This window comes from Andrena cerasifolii, chromosome 1 (genome assembly GCF_050908995.1).
Source record: "Andrena cerasifolii isolate SP2316 chromosome 1, iyAndCera1_principal, whole genome shotgun sequence".
NCBI classification, from domain to species: Eukaryota; Metazoa; Arthropoda; class Insecta; order Hymenoptera; family Andrenidae; genus Andrena; species Andrena cerasifolii.
Window position 1 is genome coordinate 3,606,890 of NC_135118.1, and position 24,411 is coordinate 3,631,300.

The following is a 24,411-nucleotide window of genomic DNA, read 5'->3' on the forward strand; positions in this document are numbered from 1 at the left end:
GCAAAAGTGACGTCACTTGTGGGCAAAAGATAATTCAAAATGGCGGATAGTACCTCATACCATATATACAAGTGAGGTTATATCTTTTTCTGTGAATAATTTTTTAATAATTATTAATAAAGGTGTAAACATGTTGTATAAAGAATTGCAAAGACAATGATTGAATCGCATTTTCGGAAATATTTATACATCGCTGTAACTTCCATCATTACTTTGCCCACATGTGACGTCACGTAGATGATTTAATCTTTGCGTCAAGGCAGTTATCTGAAGCCGTGTCTATAAGAATATATGGTCTAAGGTTGGGACTGTAACAGAAAGTCCACAATTACTTGTTTTTGTTTCTCGCAAGGGCACATATGTAAACACACATTGTTTACATGGTGCACTTCGCTCAATTCGTCCAGTTAGTCTGTGCTTACACTTAGCGAAGAAATCATGGTTGCTAAGAAAAGCGAATTGTCTACTTTCGTGCGACATGAAATTATTTTCCTGCGTAAACGTGGCGAGAGTTATCGGAAAATCGGAAAAGCGTTAAAGTCAAGTTTCTCTACAGTGAGATATGTGATAAAAAAAAGTATGAGGGGACTGCTACTACGGAGAACAGGCCACGATTGGGGTGGCGAAAGTATTGACAGTAAGAGAGCGACGACATATTATAAGAGAAGCCGTAAAAACCTCGTTTGTGAGTGCTCAGAATTTGTCTGTGGATATTGCAACATCTTCGGGAAAGACAGTTGCTGCTGAAACTATACGAAATGTTCTATACTCTGCTCCAATTTACGGCAGAGCGGCGAGAAAGAAGCCGTTCATAAATGACACTAATAGACGGAAACGGCTCGGCTTTGATAAAGCGTATGTAAATAAGCCAATGGAATTTTGGAAAAAATGTTATATTCTCGGATCAGAGTAAATTCAACATTTTCGGCTCCGATGGGAAAAAGTTTGCGTGGAGGAGACCGAACACCGATCTGCAATAATTTTTTCCCTTATTTAATCTGCGACTCTCGATTTTTTTTATGTCGGCGCCTTATTACTTGTACTGTGTAAACCTGGCGCCGGCTTAAAAAAATTGATAGTCGTAGATTAAATAAGGGACAAAATTATTATTTACTTTTCAGTGCATTTTTATTGTTTCGAAGTCGGTTTTATTTTTTTTTTAATTTTTGTATTTTTTACTTTTTAGTTTTATAAATTATATAACTACACTTATTTTTTAAAAAATTAAAAAAACATTAAAAAATTAATTTTTAATTTAATTTTCTTATTAATTTGATTTTGTTAAAGTTTTTTTATTAATTTATTTTTTTTAATGTTTTTTAAGCAGTCGGTTTTTTTTAATTTTTTAATTTTTATTTAATTTTTTTTAATGTTTTTTTATTTTTTTTATATCCTATAACATTTGGAATGTCAAGACAATTCTGAAGACACCTCATTTGTCCAAATCGGTGAATCCGTACAGACTCTAGAGCGTAACATGGACATACATACATAGCCTGATAAACACAATACCCTCCTTTGCGTGCCGCAGTCGGGTAAAAATATAGTGTTGTAAAACTCGTCACGACACACATTTTTTCTATTTACAGTTTGTTTATCCAATCATTACTATTCGAGCTAAAAATTATAAACAAAAAATTCTTCGTCGTCCAAAATCATTATTTCTTTAAACATAAATTGCGGTAAGTTGAGTAAATATTAACGGATCCTTATGAAACTTAAAACATAACTGTAAGAAACTCTAGCGAAGCCGTAAGATGTATGTACAAAATCCTTCTATTAAAAAATGTAATAATATTTCATTAAAAAGTAATACTGGACATAACCCATGTTTTTCAACGTTCGCCGTTAAAAAGTATCGAGGCAATTTTGAGGTACAGATAACTTGCAGCGACAAAGTTTTTCCTTAATATACAAGGAAGTTTTTCACCAATTTTCACACTGATTAATAAATAATTGTAGAAGATATGACGATATATATAAAGCTCGCCCGCCACCAACAGTCAGCGGCCGCGTATAATGTGCTACTTAGCAGTCTTAGCACTCGCGTTGATTATTGGTGGCGCGCGGGGGTTTATATATATCGTCATATCTTCTACAATTATTTATTAATCAGTGTGGAAATTGGTGAAAATCTTTCTTGTATATTAAGGAAAAACTTTGTCGCTGCAAGTTATCTGTACCTCAAAATTGCCTCGTTAGCACTTAACTTCAAACAGCTGTAAAATCGTCATTTTTCAAAAATTTTGAAAAATCCTTTGAGGTACGTTTAAATATCACTAAAGACTACAACATATTCGAATTTCAGCAATCCACGAAAACTTAATCCGAAATCTGTCCGAGTTCGCATGGAATGTCCCAATGGCGCGTTTACAAGATGACACGAGTGAACATTCTATGGTAACATTTCTTGGCTCAACAATCACGTATGTAGGTAGGGGAGACCGGGGCTAGTTGATACGTGTTTCATTTTTTTTTTTCATTTTTGTTTGAATTAATTACTTGATAACAGATATGCCAAAATATACTTTGGTCCTTCCTCTTTAATATGTAGTAAGCGAAAGCTTGAGAAAATGCATACAAAATGAATGAAAAAATGTTATTTGGAAAATGTATCAATTTACCCCACTGCGGAGCTAGTTGATATGATATTCTGTTTTCAATTTTTTTCATTTTTTATTTGTATTAATTCCTTAATAACAAATATGCCAAAATATACTTTGGTCCTTCCTCTTTAATATGTAGTAAGCGAAAACTTGAGAAAATGCATACAAAATGAATGAAAAAATGTTATTTGGACGAAGGCAAAATATATCAATTTACCCCACTGCGGAGCTAGTTGATATGATATTCTGTTTTCAATGTTTTCCATTTTTTATTTGAATTAATTCCTTAATAACAAATATGACAAAATATACTTTGGTCCTTCCTCTCTAATATGTAGTAAGCGAAAGCTTGAGAAAATACATACAAAATGAATGAAAAAATGTTATTTGGAAAATGTATCAATTTACCCCACTGCGGAGCTAGTTGATACGATGTTCTGTTTTCAATTTTTTCCATTTTTTATTTGAATTAATTCCTTAATAACAAATATGCCAAAATACACTTTGGTCCTTCCTCTTTAATATATAGTAAGCGAAAACTTGAGAAAATACGTACAAAATGAATGAAAAAATGTTATTTGGACGATCAATTTGGACGTATCAAAACTATTTACTGCTTCTCCATATAAACGAAAACAGTTAAAAAAAAAATCGTTAACGTCAATGTACACACACGTACGCTGGATCGTAGGAAAGAATTGAACAACAATCATCATATATCTCGCTGAAAGGGAGCTACACATACACGGTGTCGAGATAATTCGTCTGTATCAACTTGCCCCCTCTATCAACTAGCCCCGGTCTCCCCTACAATTACCTCAAGAATATTACGCAAACAAAATGTACGCATTCCTCATTCGGGGGTGTTAATTAATATTCATTAATAATATTCAGGCTTGGGCGAATAAGCCCTCCAAATAAACACCTAACCTGCAGTTAATGCGTTACGACTGCGTAAGAGTTAAGTTATGTAAGTTACGGTTGTTGGCAGGATATTTTTTAGTCGATTCTATGTACGTACGCACACGTACGAAAAGAGTACCGACTTCAACGTGGAATCTTTCTCTCTCCCTGTTTCACTTGGAAGGTAGGCGCGGTTTTCCTTTCACCCGGGCCAGTGGGCCCAACTGCGCATATGTTTAATATCTCCCGGAACGTATACATAAGTAGCAAGTACACACACGTAGCTCAGCGCGCGTGTTTCCTATAGCTGCACGTGCTTCTGAATGCATGCTTTCATCGTTTCGGCTAGTTACTTTTCCTTCTTTCGTGCCGTTCAATTCCTGATCGATATAACGGGCATTGTGAAGTAAGAGAAGCAGTGTAAACTCGTAAATTCTGTCTCCTGCAATGGTGATCAAAAGTAAGTATAAAATTTATATTTTCACATGTCCGCATAGCGAACTTAATAAGTACTAGGCTTTACGTGTTATGTTGGTATTACTGATCTATTTTGAGCAACCTTCTTACCATCAATGGGTTATAGATTTTAAGATACATACAATTCTCTGTAATGGAACTACCTTATCTTTTTGTTACCGTTCACAGTTTAAAGTTGTTTTCGTCATTGCTGTCAATCTTTTAGGCAGGTGAAGTAATGATGTAAGTAAAGATGTTACCCGTTTCTAGAATTGCATTTACTGTATCATCAGATTTCGATATAGCAGAGTAAGTTTAGTTCCCAATGTATAGGAAGAAACAACGCGGCAATATTGATTTCATTTTCTCTTAGAATATATTCTTTCCTATTGGTAAACAATTAAAAAAAATATGTCACAGATCCTCAGAAGAACGAGCGCGAACTGAAACTACTGGCATTTTCTTATTTCCGCTACGCCATCTGGTGGCGAAAATTAAAAGCAGTCTAATTAGGTTAGCTGTCACATGTAATTGGCAGTATTGGGAATTTCGACTGTTTGATGATCGATTTTGTAAAATTGAACAGACTATTTAATGACAAGAACATTATTGCAATATTTCAATACTTGTGTGACACCAGTCCTGTAACGCGATTCACCCGATTACAGAGCTTAATTTAGTAGATGGCGCTCTCACAATATTTCCCAATAGCCCTATTAAATTTTAAACTCCATCTCATGTTTTCTCTTCGTAAATGTTAGCTTAATGATTAGCATCTCTTTCGCTACGAATGTGATTCCCGAATTTCTACAGTTTCACGAAGAACGAGTTCGAATAGAACTTACCAGTGTTACCAACCCTACGGATTTTTTCGTAGATCTACGGATTGTAAACTGAAATCTGCGGTTTGTTTACCTTTTTTCCTGAGTTAGTAACCTATAATCAGCAGAAGAATCACTTTCTTCGGAACGACTAATAGCGACATCTGTTGCCACACATTTTATTGTTCTAAAGATTCTGATTAACTCGGCGGGAGGCGCTACTGGGTAAAATTGACCACAGAGGCGGTAGTTGCGAATATATGAAGGCTGAGTTTTTGTTACAATTTTTTAAAGAACTTTAATAAAGATTTTAAGATATTTCATAATTTTCTTTGATTCTTAAAACACGGTACTTTAACATAAAAATTATAAAGTTAAAAAATAATATTCTGAAACCGTGATTTTTTAGGTTTCAATTTTGGGTATTTTTCACCCGGTAGCGACAACTTACAATATGGGGTGCGCCTCCCGCTGGGTTAAAGAAATCATTTACTTTAATTCAAGCTATTATTTTTCTAGTTCCACTACCCTGCATTTTGAACGAGTACAATAGAAATTAGCAAAGTTAATTTCAGAATCTTTGAACATGAACTTTTTTAATTCCTCTCCGTGAATTTACGTCGGGGCGAAAGTCTTTGGCGAAAACGACATTCGGGGAGACAATATTTTTGGAAAAAGCTCTTGCACTGAAGTGTAATTAGTAAAATTCAATTCCGCAATTTTCGCGCGTCAACTTTTTTTGTAATTTGTGTATTTTTTGTTGCGACAATAATTTTTTTGAGGTTGTTAGGGGAGGGTCGAGATATAAGATTTCTAGAAAGGATTTGGGAAAGGACGGTTTCCATGAGCAAGGGAATTAGCTTCTTTCATACATGTAATAATTAACACAATTAATTAACAAATTTTTCAAAATGGGTATCTACGGAATTCTACGGAATGTTGAACTTTTGTCTCTGCGGATTTACAAAAATCTGAGTTGGCAACACTGCAACTTACACAAGGATAGTCACGAAAATAGACACGCCGCGACATCTAGACGAAGTATTGGCGATTACGTAAAAATGCCGGGAATGTTCATTTTTCATTCGCTGGATACACCTTATACGAGGCAGCCCCTTGTGTACACGCCGATCGGAGATACTCAGTGGTCTGGTCTGGGTGTCAATTAAAATTATTATAGCTGGTCGAGGGGCATTTTTGAGCGGCATCGAGAACCGGTTCGGTTCTGGACCGGCTGCAACAGCCTGGCTACCGCCGCCTATATACACTGCCGCATTTTGTTTTCGCCTGCTCCAACGAGATCGCGTCGGATTGGCTCCGGCAGTCCGATAAAAGTAGCGTTCGCGATAGAAAACAATCGATTGGCCAGCGAGTTCAGCTAGATTTCTCTCGATGGCTTATAACTTACAATCGAACGCTTGCCCCGACAGACGTACATTTACTCCAGGCTAATTTATTAATATTCGAAAGTAACAATAACAAATTACCAGATCGTTACTATTAAATCGTACAAATTTTCGTGCAATCTCAATTATCTATTTTTAAGAACCATTAAACTATACATTTTATTACCCATTTTTTAACCCTTCGTCGACACACCTCCTTTTCCGATCAACTTTAACATACCTGGGTGGCTCACACCCAGATCAATTTTTCAACTGCCATTATCGTCTAAAAAATCCGATCGCCATAAAAAAAATCGTGGATCAGTTTTAAGGTCTCTAGAATATATTCCAATATTTTTTTTATTGAAATTTAGTCACAGTTTTTGTAAAAAAAATTCTAGCTTACCACATGTCGAGAAAGAGCGAAGAAAATCTTCAAAAAATTTTAACTTCTACAAATTCCAATATTAGAAGCTAAAAATCTGCAGAGTCATTGTTCAGATATAATATTTTCAGAGAGAAAATAGTTTGTAAGTCGGCTTTGGAAAAAAGGTATTTATTTTACATATAGAGGGTACAGAGCGTCAAAATCAGCTTATGGGTGGCTCACACCCAGAGTGTCAACGAAGGGTTAACAAAACATTTGGGTAGTCGACGTATCGGCATTTTAATCCGGAGACGCAGCTAGACTATCCACGAATTGTGAGGCATAAAGAGTCGATTTAATTGAAGGTATTCGAAGGATTTGAAAATAATTTGGATGGTCCGAATGGTTCAGCGATCATTTCACTAACAATGAAAGCTAGCAATCATTACGAGGCAGAACTACGGCATGTTACTCAATGCAGTGCGCCCCCCTCCCCCCTCCGCTTCCCCCTTTTAACTTTACAGATTACAGGTTGCGCACACACATGTAGCCCAGACGCGATCCGAACAAAACCTACACGATCTTGCATGCCATACGTGGTGCATACCTATTTCCATGCGAAGGTAGCAGCTTCCTACTGTATTCCTTTTGCTAACGAGTCTTTTAATTGCCCCCCTCCAAATTCTCATTTACTTGTAATTAACGTTACAATTCAAATTACATTCGAGATCGATATTTCTACAAGACTTCACGTCGTTTATACGTTGCACTTCTATTTCACAGGAATCTCGATTCAGTAGCGACGAAATCTATTGTCACGCGTAAAATTAGGTTAGGTTAGGATGGTTCTAATCGAAAGCAATATCTCGTCCGTTTCACGGCGGCGATATTTCTATTCAGCGACCTCCAAAATGCCACGCGTTCGCATATTTGCAGCAGCTTCGATTCTGGATCAGAGCCTTGAATTAAACCGTTTTCCACCGACGCGTTAGAATGCGCCGCGAGACATTTCTTTCTAATACGGCTACCAAGAGTCGCACACGCACAGCGGCGCGAGCCGGTACGAGAGCACGGATATGCAAGTTTTCTTGCACGCCACCTACTGGTAAGTATCTCAGGGTTCGCAGCTATATCGCGATACCTCGTACGCAGGCACGGAGCCAATGGACGTCGGGTAGCGTTTAAAAGGGCCCCAGACGTGACACAGTCGCGGTCACGTGTCCCTGCGCATGCACACATATTTCCCTAGAGGGGGTATTCTCGTCTAGAGGAACGAGATCCTCTGTTCTCTTTAAGGACGACCCGCAACGAAACTACGCGATTTTTACCGACATGCATTATCCGCACGTATTTACTAACGTTTCGGTAAGTTGTAAAAACAAAAAAATTCAGTCATATATAATAATACATTAATGGAGATATGGGTTTTCCTCAAAACGGTGTTATTTAAGACGGTGAGCACGATATCTCGACTTCTAGTGGGCTAATCTGGTCCATCTTTTTCGTACACCTTCAGGAAACATAATTCTAGCCGGTAGTTTAAAGTCCTGCGTCGCATTTTATGAATTTTTAATTTTTTTTTTTGCATAAATCTGCTGCCGACTATAGCCACACTCTTACTGGTTAAGGTTCTTTTGGTTCTTCGTTTTGGATCAGCTCCATTAATCACTCTGGTTTACAGTCGTTTGCCGACGGAGACTCCACTATGAAATCTACACTATTATATAAAGAGAGAGCCGATTTTTATGTTCGCGCAAAACTCGAGACCTATTGAACCGATCTTCCTCAAATTTTAACACGTTATTCCTGGATACTCTAGGACGGACATAGGTTATGTAACATGTTTAAAACACGCGTTACTAACATGGAACGAAGAAGCGCCTGGTATTTGTTGCGCTGGGGGAAAAGTAAATCTCCCAAAGGAGAGAATGTTATCTTTTGAAAAATATTATGAAGAAATTAACTTTTTTTTTTAATACTTAATTTCCTTAAAAGATATTAATTCTAATAAACATGAAGCAGTCACGCTAATATCTCGGGCAAAGCCGACACGGGGGACGCTAGTTCTTATGTAAAGTGGTTCCCTAACCTCAAAAATCGATATGAGACGAAATCCTATGGACACGTTTTTGAGATATCACCCGATGAATATTTTGGTAATTCTTTAAGAAGACGACCCGACGTTTTTGGTCATATCTCGCGTTAGAGTTGACCGATTTGATCGCGACGACTCTTAAATTAAAGGTAATTAAATTCTATACGATTCTTTCCTACAGTGTTTTCCAATGGGGCCAATAGTTTAAGCGGAATCGAGCGAGACTTAAGAAAAATGTAATGTTTTGAGGCCGAAATTGAAATCGAAAATTCACTACTGAGCCTGGAAGATATAGAAGTTACCATGTGACGTCCAGTTTCTTATTTTTTACGCGGAGGGCGCACCTTTACGAAGAAAACAAGCCGAACCTGAGCGAAATCCTCAGATTGTATAAATAAATTAATTTTACAAATCCTACGTTGGATTCGGAATCAGCGTCCTCAAAAAACCACTAACAATATTTACAACTTTTACTCAGTTTCTTGTGTGCTATATATCTCGTAAACCACAGTGTTCAGCCTCTTACAATTTCTGAACGCGGTTGTTGGCTCAAAATTTATTGTAACTCTTAAAATAATATATATGTACTTTTAATATTTTTTTTCTTGCTAAATTCGCGTATTTAGCCGGATTTTGGCTAGGACCTACCGTTCTTTTTATATATTGATTTGAACATGGCTAAAATACGCTTTTTGGCATGTTTAGCCTGAATTTTTCTCAAAATCCTGACGCGCCGCGCCGTTTTCACGGATAAATTCGTTTTCAGCGAGCAAAAATTCATCGGAAACGATATGTTTCATCAAGGTTATACAAAAATCGTCTTTTTTTTGTCGGACAATGTAATAACATTTGTAGATATTTTCTCTTTACTTTTTCTACTTGAAAATACATGTATTTTTTTAATGGCTTGATTCAGATTTTTAGTATTTATTAATAGAGACGAGAACCGAAGTATCTCATGAAGAAGTAACTCTGATCCAAAAGAAAACTAAAAATCTGAATCAAGCTATTAAAAAAATAGATGTATTTTCAAGTACAAAAAGTAAAGAGGAAATATCTACAAATGGCATATGATTTCTTAATGACTACTCGACCAACAAGTGTAGAATCTGAGAGCGCTTTATCAGGAGACCACAGTTCCTATGAATTATGTTATTTGGGTGCTTATTTGTTAAAAAGAATTGTTACATAAAAAATATTTAATTATGTATGTAAGTTAAGATTCTTTTCATTGTTTTCGTGGTGGAGATCCATATTAAGAAGTATTGTCAATAGTTATACAAATATATATATATATATATATATATATATATATATATATGGGGATTGCAAATTTGCCAACCTTTTCAATTACCAGTAATTCGGTGAAATTTTCAATCAAAACCGGTAATTTTTTAAGGTATTGAAAATATAAGAGTAAACATTACCAAAAAAAAAATTTGAACTCTAATCCAGCATTATGAAAAGTATATTAAATAAAACTGTTATATATATATATCTATTTTGTGTTATATCATTTTATATTTTATGTTTAGAACAGTTTTATTTGCATATACTTTTCATAATGCTGGATTAGAGTTCAATTTTTTTTTTTGATATATATATATATCTATTTTGTGTTATATCATTTTATATTTTATGTTTAGAACAGTTTTATTTGCATATACTTTTCATAATGGTGGATTAGAGTTCAAAATTCTTTTTGTGGTAATGTTTACTCTTATATTTTCAATACCTTCAAAAATTACCGGTTTTGATTAAAAATTTCACCGAATTACTGGTAATTGAAAAGGATGGCAAATTTGCAATCCCTATGGGTCATAAAATATAAAATATCGCTGCAACTACTATTTACAAATGAGAGTAGCCTACCCTTACATGGTTGACATCTGCTTCATTAATACTTTTGCAATATTTCCTGAATATGGTACAGGCAAGGGGCTGTGGGGTGGATTTGCCTTCCCTCAATATTTTGTGAATATGGTCTAAGGCTAAATCACACTATAGGCTAAAAATATTCACGAAGCACATGCTAATTGTGTGAAGTTAAGAGGGTAGGTTACCCTCGACAGCCCTAAAAAAGGTTTCTTTTCAAACGCAAATTGTAAAGTGATAAATAACAGTAAGGACAAGGTTTTTTCTAGTTTTAATCGTTATTTTATGAGCTTTAACACCAAAAAAGAAAAGATTAAATATCTCCGAGTACATAAAAGTTGTGAGTAAAAACGTAAAGGCGTGTACGCGGTGCACCGTTTGATGGTGAACATAAAATCTCGAGAACCGCTCCAACGATTTGGATGAAAATTTAATGAGATATGCAGAAAACCATTCCCTACGATGTGTCGGGAGCAGATTTTCGAGAAAAAAAATAATACAATTTTTATGTTGAAAAATACGATTTTATCGATTTCTTCTATTAATTTTTTTATCTTTTTTTTAAGAATTTATTTCGAAAATCTGCTGCCGACACATCGTAGGGAATGTTTTTCTGCATCTCTCGTTAAATTTTCATCCAAATCGTTGGGGCGGTTCTCGAGATTTTATGTTCACCATCAAACGGTGCGCACCGCGTACACGCCTTTACGTTTTTACTCACAACTTTCATGTACACGGAGATATTTAGACTTTTCGTTTCTGGTGTTAAAGCTCATAGAATAATGATTAAAACTAAAAAAAAAAGTTCTCTCTACTGATATTCATCATATTACAATTTGCGTTTGAAAAAAGGCCTGTTTTAGGGCTATCGAGGGTAACCCACCCCCTTAAGCCACTCTCCGCCATACAGTTGTAGTTGGGGCGATATTTTTTAGCCGAATGTAGCAATAACCATATAGGAGTACCCTGAAATTACGCATTAATCGGTTCCTAAATAAGTCCAGATAGACTTGATGTATATATGTATATACAGGTAAACTTTAGCATAATATGTATACATATTCACAATTAATTATCGAATCATACACATAGAAGAGACGTAAAATCGAAGTGAGGTACCTACAGTGACTCGCATTAATATTCGGACACTTTTTAAAATCGCATAAGTTTTTTAGAATTGGTCCAAACAACTTGAGTTTTTTTGAGAAGCTAGAAGGATTACTTTGCTAAATGACGTATTTGGTCGTTTTGAAACAAAAATGTATTTGGTTGGAATAGCGAAGAAAATGGTAAAGGTCGATTTTTAAACTTTTTTTTGTAAGCATGTAATGAAAATTAAAAAAAAACGTTTGTAGCTCGGAGCAACGTTAACCGATTTTGTTGAAATTTTAGGCACGTATACAACTTACTGCAATCTACAAACTTTTTTTTTTAATTTTCATTACAAGCTCACAAAAAAAAGTTTAAAAATCGACCGTTACTATTCTTTTCGCTATTCCAACCAAATACATTTTTTTTTAAAACGACCAAATACGACATTTAGCAAACTAATCCTTCTAGCTTCTCAAAAAAACCCAAGTCTTTTGGACCAATTCTAAAAAAGTTATGCGATTTTAAAAAGTGTCCGAATATTAATGCGAGTCACTGTATGTAAGTTGAGTGGACGTGTAACGGAGGATGATTGTATATCGTATAAGGGTGCCAATATTTTGTTGTGTTAGTAACTTTTGTAACGCGTTAATTGGATTTACGATCGGTTACGACAATTGGGCCAGGCAAGGTTACGTTAAAATTTGTAATTAAGTCGCGCGAAGGGGCTGAGGAAAATTGGTCCGAGGAATGAGGGTAGGAGGCGAAGAAGATGAAGACCGTCCCGTCGCCGAGTAGCAAGGAATGATCGAGGCGCGGCCGGGCCAGTACGTCGAGAAAGGTTCATCAATATTCATAAGTCGCACTAGGCCTATCCGCGTCTCAAGGATCCAGGGAGTTTCCACAGTACATACTCCTTCTCCCTGTCTCTTTTTTCCTCTCTTTTCGCTTGCAGGGTGTGGGGCTGCATATGCGCGACACAGAATTCTCTACGTAGCCGGCCACATGTGCGCATTGTCATACAGCGTTACTCTTTCCTGCTTCTATGTGTTTCGCATGCGCAGTAAGGTCGAAGCAACAGGCATTCAAATATCTTTTTGCACAATCGGCTCCAGAAATAACGTGTCAGCAATCTTAAACTCCGTCGAGGAGACGGTAACCCCCTTCAAAACACACAGTAAACAAAAAAGTACATACAGATCCATCACTAAAATTAAGTCTAAACTCTAAGGTCGATTTTTTTGCTCACTGATCATACTAAATCTGAACGAACTAAACGATGCATGCCGTCCATTATAAATACGGAATATTATATCCCTAAATCTCTAATGGCAGAGACTAGTACATTGTTCGTTACTGTGTTTTGAAATTTGCCGCCAATTTCCCTCCGGACACCCTGTATACTGTAACGGCGTTTACTCACTCGAATGCTCAACACACACGCGCGCGTTACTCGCTTGTCGCACGCGCGAGTGTAACGTACGTGTACGCGCCACGTATGCACATGCATGCGCGTGTAATGTATACATTTTGCGGTTGTGATAAGATCGAGAAGGAGCTTGCGCAATCTCGAGTAGCGATTACTACTAGAGACAGTATCGTGGACAGACAGACCCGTCGCCGCCGATGGAGACGAGAGCTTTTACCTGCACGTTGTGCTCAGTCTCTCCGCTGAGAAATACTTGTTACCTAGACAGTTTAAGGGTGCAACGGATCTATTGTATAAGAGACGAGCCTTCTCACTCGAAAGAAGAAACTTTTCGCACCATTTCGTGGAAATAGTTTTTCTTTCGTCCCACGTTAGAATGTTTGCCAATTTTTGAGGTTATGTTCGTGTCGCGTGACGCAACCAGCTCCGAGGTGCATGGTGCGTCGCTTGACAGCTCCTGTAACGTTCTTATCGCGCCTGTTTCGATTCATAAAAATTATCAGATTTATCACATTGCGAAATATACAGGAGCTGGATTTTATTGAAAACCCGCCAAGTTGCCTTCGCGAGCGAGTCAAGACACGGCCATGCGTACGTAAGAAACGATTACGAATTTATCAGAAACGTCGGATAACAATGCGCGTTTCCGTGAAAATCGCATTCGGCGCAGAGCAATGTCGACGAGCAACGACGAAATATCGCGGAGGTTATAAGTCACATTTTCGACACGGTCCCGCGTTCAATCGAAACTGAGAGGGGACCTGCGCCACTTCCTTACGATTCCACAGAACGGAACTCTACACACTTGCATATATAGCGTTGTTAATTTTTTAGTTCCATTATTCTTCGAATACTTAAAAGTGGAATTCTTACTTAAAAAGGAATAAATGAGGCGATCGAAAATCCTCAGGTTCAACTGTCACTAATGTAGGAATACTTATCAATCGATGGTAACCAAAGCATCAAAAGTAACTACGTATTCAGGAAGTTACTAGCAACCGAAATACATTTAATTTTCTGTCACGAAATAGATGTCTGCAAAAGTGATTCTTCAAACACGTTTTCCAGTTTCGTCAGAAATTTCCAAACACGGAGAAGGAGTGGTATTATTCGACCGTTAGAAAATGTATGGGCATCCTTCGCGTGTTTTATCGGCAATTTTTTCCAATGTTGCAACGGCGTGCATATCCGAGGGAACATATCTGCCTGCAATGCCGTGTCAATAACGTCATTACTGGCTGCGTACACGTATATAGTTATATACCGCTATAGGCTAACGCCCCATCCATTCGATCCCGTTTCCCTTTTTCTGTAACCGTCAGCCTCGAGCGAGTGATTTTCTCGTACCCCCCCCCCTCCCCCACCACCACTCCATTCCTCCGCGTTTTTATTCGTCTCGGCTTACCGTCTTCTTTGTTCGGCTTATTTTCGCGATTTTTTTTCTCCACCATAGGGAATTGCAACTGTTCCCAGCGAGATATCACTGCGGAGGGTTCAAATAAATTCATGCTGTCCAAGATTGTTTAAAATTCGACATTTCATCTGTGCGATCGAATGAAACAAGACACGCAGACAATTTCAGTCGTTAGAGAAACGAAGTACAGTTCGAAGGAAACAATGAATCGTTCGCGAGATACTATAGTGACGTTATCGTTACAGGAATTGGCCATCGCGCGACGAAGATTTTTACCGATTGCGTCGGCGTTAATTTTACCTACCTAAGTTCTACTTTACCTTTTGCAAGTGTTTGGACAACAAAAAAAATCGCAGTCAGTAGAATTCTGTGGACGTGAACAATCGTGTTCTCAACGTGGAGAAACATAAAGCATGAAATTTCAGAAGAACGGGTGGTGCAGTAATAAAAAAAAAAAAAGGACAGAGGCGCGCCTGCGTGAAAGACTACGTTCGTTGGACCTATTCCTCACTCTCCTCGCGTATCGTCAACTATTGTTCCACGGTTTCTGCGATGCGAAATTTCGATGACGAATAATTCGAATCAATAGATGCTAGACGCTAATAGGAGGAACGTTTGATAGGTAGAACCGCTGGTCTTTTGTTCGGTTTGAAGTTCCTTGATCAACGATAACGCGTCTACGCGCTAGATTCCGCGTTCGACCTTCGAGTTGATAACAGCTGGGATAACGTTCCAACGGGAATGCATTTATCATTGCAGCCGGGGCGATTCAAGGGGATCGGGGGAAAAAGTTTTGCCTGTGCGAAAAAAACTATATCCGCAAGAATAGGCTGTACTCGAAAGAGGCATTGAATTTTACAATACGATTGACAGTGTCTGTCGATATTCCTTGAATTTGAATAGTTCTATTACTAAATGTCAATTACAACCAGACAAGAACCAGTTCATAATGCTTTCTCGTCTGATCCCATGGACGCCATATTAACGTGAATTCAACACCACTGCGGTGAGTGAAATTTAAATCCCAATTGTTTCCTAAGGAATCTATGTGTATATGGTATCTGCTAACTACGGTGACTTAAACGTCGGTACATTCCTCTCGCTAGAATGCGAAGCCAACGTTCATATGCAGCCGCGTTACGGGAGAAAGAAGGTAGTGCGCGCGCGCGCCGCCGCCGAAGAAAATCCCCCAGGACAAGAATCTCGCACGTTGAGGAACACTGATCTGCACTGTATATCGTGTATATTATCGCAGACGGTGGGGATGGAGGTGAAGGGTGCAAGAGGGGGGCGCGGAGGGGCTCAAGGCCGGTCACGCTGTCAAGCCAGAAAGCCTGCGCGCCGAAATATCAACATGACTTGCCCAGCTCGGTTCGCCTCGCTCGCTGCTCCAATTACCTCGGACACATGTACTTACGTTCGGCTAGACACGCGCTTCCGTACGCGACATGATAATCGTGAAATCGCGGAACAAAAATCGCGCCGTCGGGCGATTAGGCGTATTGGAATGGGGAGCGAGCTGCGCGGCTGGACAATTCAAACGTAAAGATGAGGGAGTTTAAACACGAACGTATTGAAAGAGATGGGAAGGGCAGGGGAGGGGGAGGGGGGAGGGGAAGGGGGGGAGGAGGAGTCGACTTTCGGACAGGTGGTATGACTACGGGAGTCTGACAGCTGATAGTTCGTGACTCTGGTCGTATCGAGGGAGGTTACGAAACTCGTTACCGCGAGAAAGGCTACGACACGGTCTCTCGCAGGAGGAAAGAAGCGGAATACGTGCACGTCGGTGTGCGAGCAGGCGTGCGTGTGCGCGCGAGTGCCACCGCGACTCGCGAGGCATGGCCGGGAGAAAGAGAAAGAAAGAAGGGCACAGTGAGACAAAAGGCAGCAGACGCCGAGTGCTGGTGAAAAGAGTCCCGCTGGATCAACGATAGATCGATTCCCTGCTCGATATCTCGGTGATCGAGACGCGCCGAGGCCCTCGCGGTCCTCGGATAAAACTGAGATAGTTTTCCAACGGGGGGAAAAGGAGCGATACGATGGACCAGGGGTACAGCGGGGAGGTGGAAGATGACAGAGAAGGAGAGGCGGAGGAGGGGAGAGAATGATGAAAGGAAAGGAGGATAACAAGTAGAAGGAGGAGCGAGACGAGGGGGTCATCGGGAAACATAACCTCTGCAACGCGCAACAGTACCCGATACGAAGCGATTTTCAGAAGTTACCCTTCCCGTTTCCAACTGGAACACTTGTGTGCAGAGGCTCGGTTACCTTATGCCTTGGACTACGGCGATGATGACTGCCCGAGCGTATCGGGTCCGTTGGGCAGCGTCTGGGCACACGACACCGACCGCTCTTGACAGTTTTCCACGATGGTACGGTATTTCGGTTGGCACACGGGTAAGGGGAAGGCATCCAGGCCGATAGATCACAACACTATCGACACTTTCGTTAACGCGACACCAGAGTGGACCGCGCGATCGGGCGTCTACGGGCGGCGAGAAGTAACAGGCGACCGAAAGAAAGAGAGCTTGGCACACCTTCGCGTCACGTTACAACGAGTTACAACGAGCCACGGGCAGCTACAAGGCGCACGGGCTACCTCGGCCTCTCCGTCTCCGTCTCCGTCTCCGCTGTTGACTGGTGGCTACCTCACACCACAACCTCGTCTCTTGTACCTGTGTCTTTCTTTCTCCCTCCCTCTCTCTCGCTCCGGCTACGCTCTCTCGCGTGCAGCGGCGGCGACGGCGGCGAGCCAATCACGGCGTAGTACAGTGCATCGCCACCAGATGGACAACGTTGCCGCGCGTCGACGTGCATATAGAGGGTGTCCCGACATACGCGGCCGACCCGACGTGAAATAAGTCCTCCGTTTGAAAAAACAAAAACATCTAAATTGTAGGATAAAGTGTCCCGAGTGGCCTGCGTTTTCGAGGAAGCTGACTTCGGGAATGGATTGTGTGGCGCAGTGAAACTAATTCAGTCGCTCTCGTTGTACACAGTCACGAATTTATGTGCGATACATGCAAGCAGCAATTTGTAATAAGAATTGTAATTTTTTTTACTATCGCTGTCGTGAATATGTAATTGTATTAAATGTATTTGGTATGTCCTACGATTTTGAACATTGAAATTGGAAAGTTTCTGGTGGACTGGTACGTGGTATGTACTGATCAGGTGTTACGACTGCTAAAGGTTTGGGTTAGATTTGTTGATGAAGATTCAATTAATCTGATATGCAACTGATTAACTCAATTACTTCTTTAATTTAAATTAAAATATCGAACCGACGGTTTAGATATTAAATTATTCAGTAGTTGAAAACAATTACTTGATTATCAATTATTATCGTTTAAGAAGTCAGTCTACTGCAAATTTTTAGCGCTATTTTATAGTAAACAGAGGAAGTGGCAAAGTATAAAATAATTTATTCGTAGGAATAATGTATAGGCGATAATTGAATGTTTTCTTCTTTCCTACGGTTTTCTATTCATTATTACAAATATATTGAATATGGGATGCACTGCATACATGTAATAGCACAGTACAGAAGTATTGGCGGTCTTGATCGACAAATTTCCGAAGCGGTCAGTTTCAGATAGATCACATGGAGTCAACATTCAAACATGGCGGACACGAGATGAGACTCGTAATCGAATCGTAATCGGTAGATTCACTGTGTGCTTGATCGGTCTCTCGGGATATTAATATTCCTGATCGTTATTGCTTATTTTGTGTGTTATTTATGAAATCGATGATATTGAAGAGGGTTTTAAGTTATCTTCTAATGGTGTTGATTCGAACGCGAGAGCTGAACGTGGGTTTACGTGTTTGAACCGGCAGAGTGTGGATTTGGTAATTAATTCGATGTGATGAAGAAATTAATTAAAATGTGACTGATGGTTTTTTTAATAGTAATATATTCGAGTATAGTAAAATCTTATGTGATAGTTATGCTTTGTTAGGTTATGGTCGATTTTCATTTCGGTGCTCCCAACGTACTTACCTATATACATACACAGGGTGGGCCGAAATCGACGAAATTTTTTTTGAAATTGAAAGGAGCCTATTATGGAAAAGCTGCGTCATTAGGAGTTAAAGGCACAAACAAAAAAGGGGGGATCGTATATCTCAATTTTCCACCGGGCCCCAGGGGCCCTAAAAGGGCCGCGAGGGGCCCCTACGATGGACAGCGCTGTTTGAATGCAATAAGCACGTGTTGCAAAACAAATAAACATTATGTAATAAAATCGGCCCACTGCATGAGTTATTTTTTTTATAGTTAAATTGTTAGTAGTACCGGGTTGTGACTGACTCGTATGTTTTTAATAATCCCGTGCTCGGACCGTTAAATTAATGTAATATCGATAAAATATCGTACTGATAAATGAAAGATTAAATATTTAATTTAAATAATTTAAATATTTTTTTAAAAATGAAGTATTTGATTTCCTATAATAATGGAGCAATCTGGTAACATTTTTTTACCAATCCTGGTTAACTTTATAATAATATATTTATCAAAGTTTCAGCCCCAGGGGTTCGACTAACAAATATTTAAAAATGTTCATATTTGGTGTGGTACTTACAGGACAAATACAAGCCATAACTTTTCCATGCCGGGCTCCTACGAAAAGTAAAAAAAAGCAGTGTTGGTCACAATTTTATTTCGAAAGCAAATAATAAATAATAATAACGAATAAATTTTATTCGAATATATGAATAGTTATACGAATAATAGTTGTGCTGTGTTATCTGCATGTTTTATTATTCTCGCGATGAATATTATTGAATGTAGGATGATTATTAATTGTTTATAAAAATATGTTATTTCGCTATTACTTGGCTATTACTTTTGCGACATGTACTAGGAGTAGAATTCAGATATATCGATCAAAATATGTATCGGGACCCATCGAAATGTTGTTCGAGCAAATTTTCGAAACACTGTTCGAAAAATTATTCGACCGAAGAACACCAGAAATTATTCCACCAATATAAACAGAATAATTTAATCTTAATAACAAATGATTATTCTCCAGATTCGAAACTTAAAATGAAGCTTCATTCTAATAATATAATAATATATATGAGCCGTTTATTTTGAAAGTGGCGTAAGTCCCATTGTGAGAGTTTCAAAAGAATAAGGAAAATATTGTGCAATAAATTTTCTTGAGATCACCGCTTTATGTTTAATTACCAAGGTAGCAGTTTAATTATCAATATGCAATAAATTTGTTATAAACAATTTAATCTCAAATTTCACTTTCGATCCGCTGACGGATTCATACGGGTCTCCGGATATGCCCTTGTAATTTTCAGCAATTTGTTAATAACTTGTTTATAACAAATTAATTGCATATTACAAAGTAAATGTCTGCGGGACATAAAGCAGTCACAACTAAAACTACAGCAAACAGATAAAATGCACGAAAAATTGATTGGAATACGCGACTTGGACGAAAAAAAACGAGACCAATCACAATCTAAAATATAAGGACTTAATGGATTTATTATATTATATACCACCTGCACACCATAATTATTTTAAATCACTCTCGCATACAAAAACTGGAGAAGACTGAATAATAATTAATAAAACATTATTAATTTTACTGTAAAAATTACTTAACAAAAAATAAAAGTTGGAATTTTTTTGATTTTATAACATAAAAGTATACATTTATTTTTATTTCAAGGGGAACTTACTTTTCCTATGGACTTGTGCTTTCTTAAGAATTGAAAACGTCATTTCATTGATTTCGAAAGTGGCGTAAGTCCATTCATAGCCATCAAACACATATTATTTCTTAAATAATTTTAATTATGCTAATTGGGATGATAAATTTGACACCCTTGGAAAACCAAAAATATTATACTACTACGTTATCTGTTACCCATATTTTTAAATTTAATCCAACGCAAACCCTTCGATATCTTGATTCAAACATAAATGGACTTACGCCACTTTCAAAATAAATGGCTCATGTATATATTTGGAATCGTGTTGTTATAAAGAAAAAAGAAGAAATGGAATGTCACGAAGTTGGTTGGAAATTTGCAATCTGTCACTTATACGAAAGAAGAATATGTATGAAAAAAATTAAATCGAAATATGAACCGTTTATTTTGAAAATGGCCTAACTCCATTTATACTTAAATCAAGATATTTACTATTGATAATGTCAGAAAGCAGTGACGAAGGTAATTTTAATTAATTAGTATTTACAAGTTAACCTGAGTTTTTGGACAATTGCGTTAGTTGAATAACCAGTACATTTAATTAATATGAAACTTAAAATTTAATATTTAATTTTAGAAATTATTTCACCCATGGGGAAGAACAGAACAGGACTATTTAGTTGAGATAGTGAAGAAGAAATAGTAACTAATGATTTAAAAAAAAATCGAAAACGAAACAGAATTATAGAACAATATTCGTCTTCAGGGGATGAAGATACGATTAACAATGGAGAAGAGATTGATGAATCATACATCCAAAAAGTGCGAAAGATTAAACGGAATTCAGGAAAAAGATATTGTACTCAAACCGGAAATATTGTACCTGAAAAAATTTTCGAAAACAAAGATTGCCGTTGTCGGAATGCTTGCACAAAAAATTACGACGAAGAAGAAAGAAATAATATTTTTGAGAAGTTTTGGGGTTTGGGAGATTTTAAGAAAATCAATTTGAAGCATCTTAAATTACGTTGAATGGACTTGGGCACCTTCAAATTTTATAATGAATCTGGTTGTTAATTTTGGAAGTGGCCTAACTCCATTCTTGATAAGAAAACGCATATTATTCACTTAGTAATTGCCACTATTTTAATAGGAACTATAAATTTAACATCCTTAGATACACTTAAGCAGCATGACTCATTAGTATCCTATACGTATATTTTTAAATTCATTGAAACGCAAACCCTTAAATATCTCGATTTGGAGATAAATGGACTTAGGCCACTTTCAAAATAAACGGCTCATATATTGTTGCTACTGTAAGCTAGGTAAAGCTAAATTATTTATTATGGTTCAACGATCGAGATTGACCGGGGTCGCTAAAGCATTTTGCTTTAGCTCCGCTTGACAGCGATTGGCATCTATAATTCTCGTCGGCGGTGTGGCAAAAAAGTCGCGGAATGCGTTTGATTCGAACCCGTTTGAACGCGTTTCAGGAAACGTGAGCTACAGCCCTTTCCACCGCGAAGATCGTATCGCGATCCGATCGTTTTCGCTTAAGGTCGTTCGAACAATTGGATTCCAATTTGTGTCTTTTCTTATTTCAACACATCGAAATACGAAAAGCTTTCGCTCGCCTGGCGCTTATGAATATACGCCAACGACAATGGAAATTTAAATTTCTTCCCCTTAAGGCGTAATTCATAACAAAAAAATACAAATGCATATTAATTAAATAAAAGTAAAGTAATTTTTGTAAGTTAGCTTATTTAAGGTAAATGGCCCAGTGCTTAAACAAGGCCTAATAATTAAAAATTGAGAAGAAATTTCGTTAACAGTTTTACTAATTTGCAACGTTTAAATTGATCGAGATATAATGTTAAAATGTATTAGCATTGTGTAGATACAATTATAAGCTTACGTAACTGAATTGTTATATCATGGAAAAATATTATTGCACAGTAAAGCTTCGACAGTTTCAATCTCGCTTCTTACCTACTGGGCTCAAGTAAGCGAGAGAATATTTTTGTTAAGGTTGTAATTACTTATTATTTTATAATTTTTTAAATAGTATAGTTGCTTTGGATTTATTAAATATTGAAGAATTGAAAATTAATTGGATCTCTTATTAATTTTCTGTTTTTAATATTGAAATTGTTGCGTTTATCCACTAGTACACGAAAACAAGACACGGACCAGTTATTAAACGCGTGTTTAATGGTGTTTAAACACTGGTAGAGACGCCAGTACTCAGTGAAATTTTGAGATTATTAACACTTATTGTTCTGAAGTAAGTATCTTTGGTATCCTATATATTTACGTTAATAATAACTATACAAAAATATAATACTGTTTAAGAATTATTAGGATAATTGATCTTAAACTCGTCATAATATTAACATAACCTACAATTTTGTAAACGACTGAAGAAACCCAAATTAATTAATTCGGGTAAATAATAAAGAATTTAACACAAATTTATTATAAATAAAGTGTTTTCATTACCCCAAAATATAACCATATTGATTTATTTTCATTAACTCATAGAAATAGTTAAATTAAATATATATTCAATAATTGGGACACTGATAGTTAATTACTGGGCCATATGAGCAGTTTCATGTTTCAATTAATTTAAAACTTTTCCTTTAATAAATGTAGATTTTTGTTACTTTATCTGAAAGTAGAAATTTTACGCTTTCGAATAATCATATTTATTTATAATTCTATACTGCTTAAATATAAAAGAAATTGCAATTATCTCAACTGCTTCCTCAACTGTTCCACCACTGGGCCATTTACCTTACCTTATTATTGGCTTAGGTAAAATTTAGCTACCTGATCAATTACATTTTTTATTCGCATTTCCGCGAAGCCATACTAAAGGATCATTTTGTACACCTATGCGTATAAAATAATCCCTACGAGGGACCCTTAGGAAAGTAACCCTTAGGATCATTTTATATCTGATAATGAATAAGGCGAACATTAAAAAGCATTGATTTATTTAAATAAAAACAGAAATTGAACCGAGTCGCAGAATAAGCGACCATAATAAATTAACCCTCGGTTGTCACACCTACTTTTTCGAACGTCTTTTTTGTCACACTGGGTCAATTTCACCCTGCCAATTTTCAACCAGTTATTATTTGAAAAAAAAACTATTTGTTAAATTAAGTCTAAAAAATTCTGAGATAAAGTTTGAACCCTGTAGAATATATGCCCATCGTATAAAGCTGTCATTTAAAGTGTCACCATGCTTAAAAATAATTTGAAGCAAAAAGTTTTTTGCTTAAAAATTTTTTTAAAAAAAAATCACATCTTAGATAATTTTTGGTACACAATGAATAAGTAGAAAATGCTTAAAGTCAAGTAACAAATTTAAGAAAAAGAGATCTGCTTTACAGATCCAAATTTTTTCGCCCACCCCTTGGGATTCCTGGGATCGTTTCACCCTTCTAGAAAAGGATCATATGACCCCAAATTACTACATTCGGTAACGAAACATATATTAAACTATTGTCGAATTGACATTAAATCCACGAAAAAAAAGCTGTCACACTAACAATAAGCCGTTCATCATAAAAGTTACCCAATATTCAAAAAGAGCTTACCTTAGATAGAAGGCAGTAATTTTGATTTTTTCTTGTTTATAACACACACACAGCGCTGATATTTACACGGCACTTCGTGCCGCACTCGACGACGTGTGGGCTGAACTTTTGAACGTCGATATTACGAAATAGCACCGCTAATAGCCGCAGAACAACCAGGGGTCATTTTTACCCTGAGGGATCGTTTTGGACACATTTCCCCTATTGCCAGTAGATCGGCGAAAGGACAATATTAAAAATAGGTTAATTTTGGCATTGACGACCAAAGAATAATTCTTTCACAGATCGATTCTATACCTTCCAAGGAACAAAAAAATGTATTGGCCACTTTTCCGAGAAGTGACGGGAGAGTTGTGAGAAATGAGGCCAAAGTGAATAATCACTTAAAAAATCATAACAAGGATTATTTATATCAATTATAACGAATTGGTATTCTGTATAATCATCAAAGTGGTGATAAATAATGCTTTATCGATATTATAAGCATCGAAAACAAGAAATTCTTCTAGTAATAGAACGTAAATAAGGATAAGTAATAAGTGTTAAACTAACAAGGAGAGTATTTTAGGTGTCCGCCTCCGATCATTTTGATTTTTGGATATGTTATAGAGGACCGAAAAATATGAAATACGTGTTTTTTTATTTTTCCCCGTTTTCATATTTGGCGGGTGAAAACTG

At 37.2% G+C, this 24,411-nt stretch overlaps 1 protein-coding gene across 1 annotated transcript in view; it reads right to left on the reverse strand.

Moving 5' to 3' along the window:
* Hr39 (nuclear hormone receptor FTZ-F1 beta) overlaps nt 1–17,180 on the reverse strand; it is a 38,169-nt gene extending 20,989 nt beyond the window's left edge. Inside the window, exon 1 of the mRNA XM_076807416.1 lies at nt 16,709–17,180. The gene's annotated coding sequence lies outside the window, so the exon portion shown is untranslated. The remainder of the gene's footprint in view (nt 1–16,708) is intronic.
* Nucleotides 17,181–24,411: the final 7,231 nt, after the last annotated feature.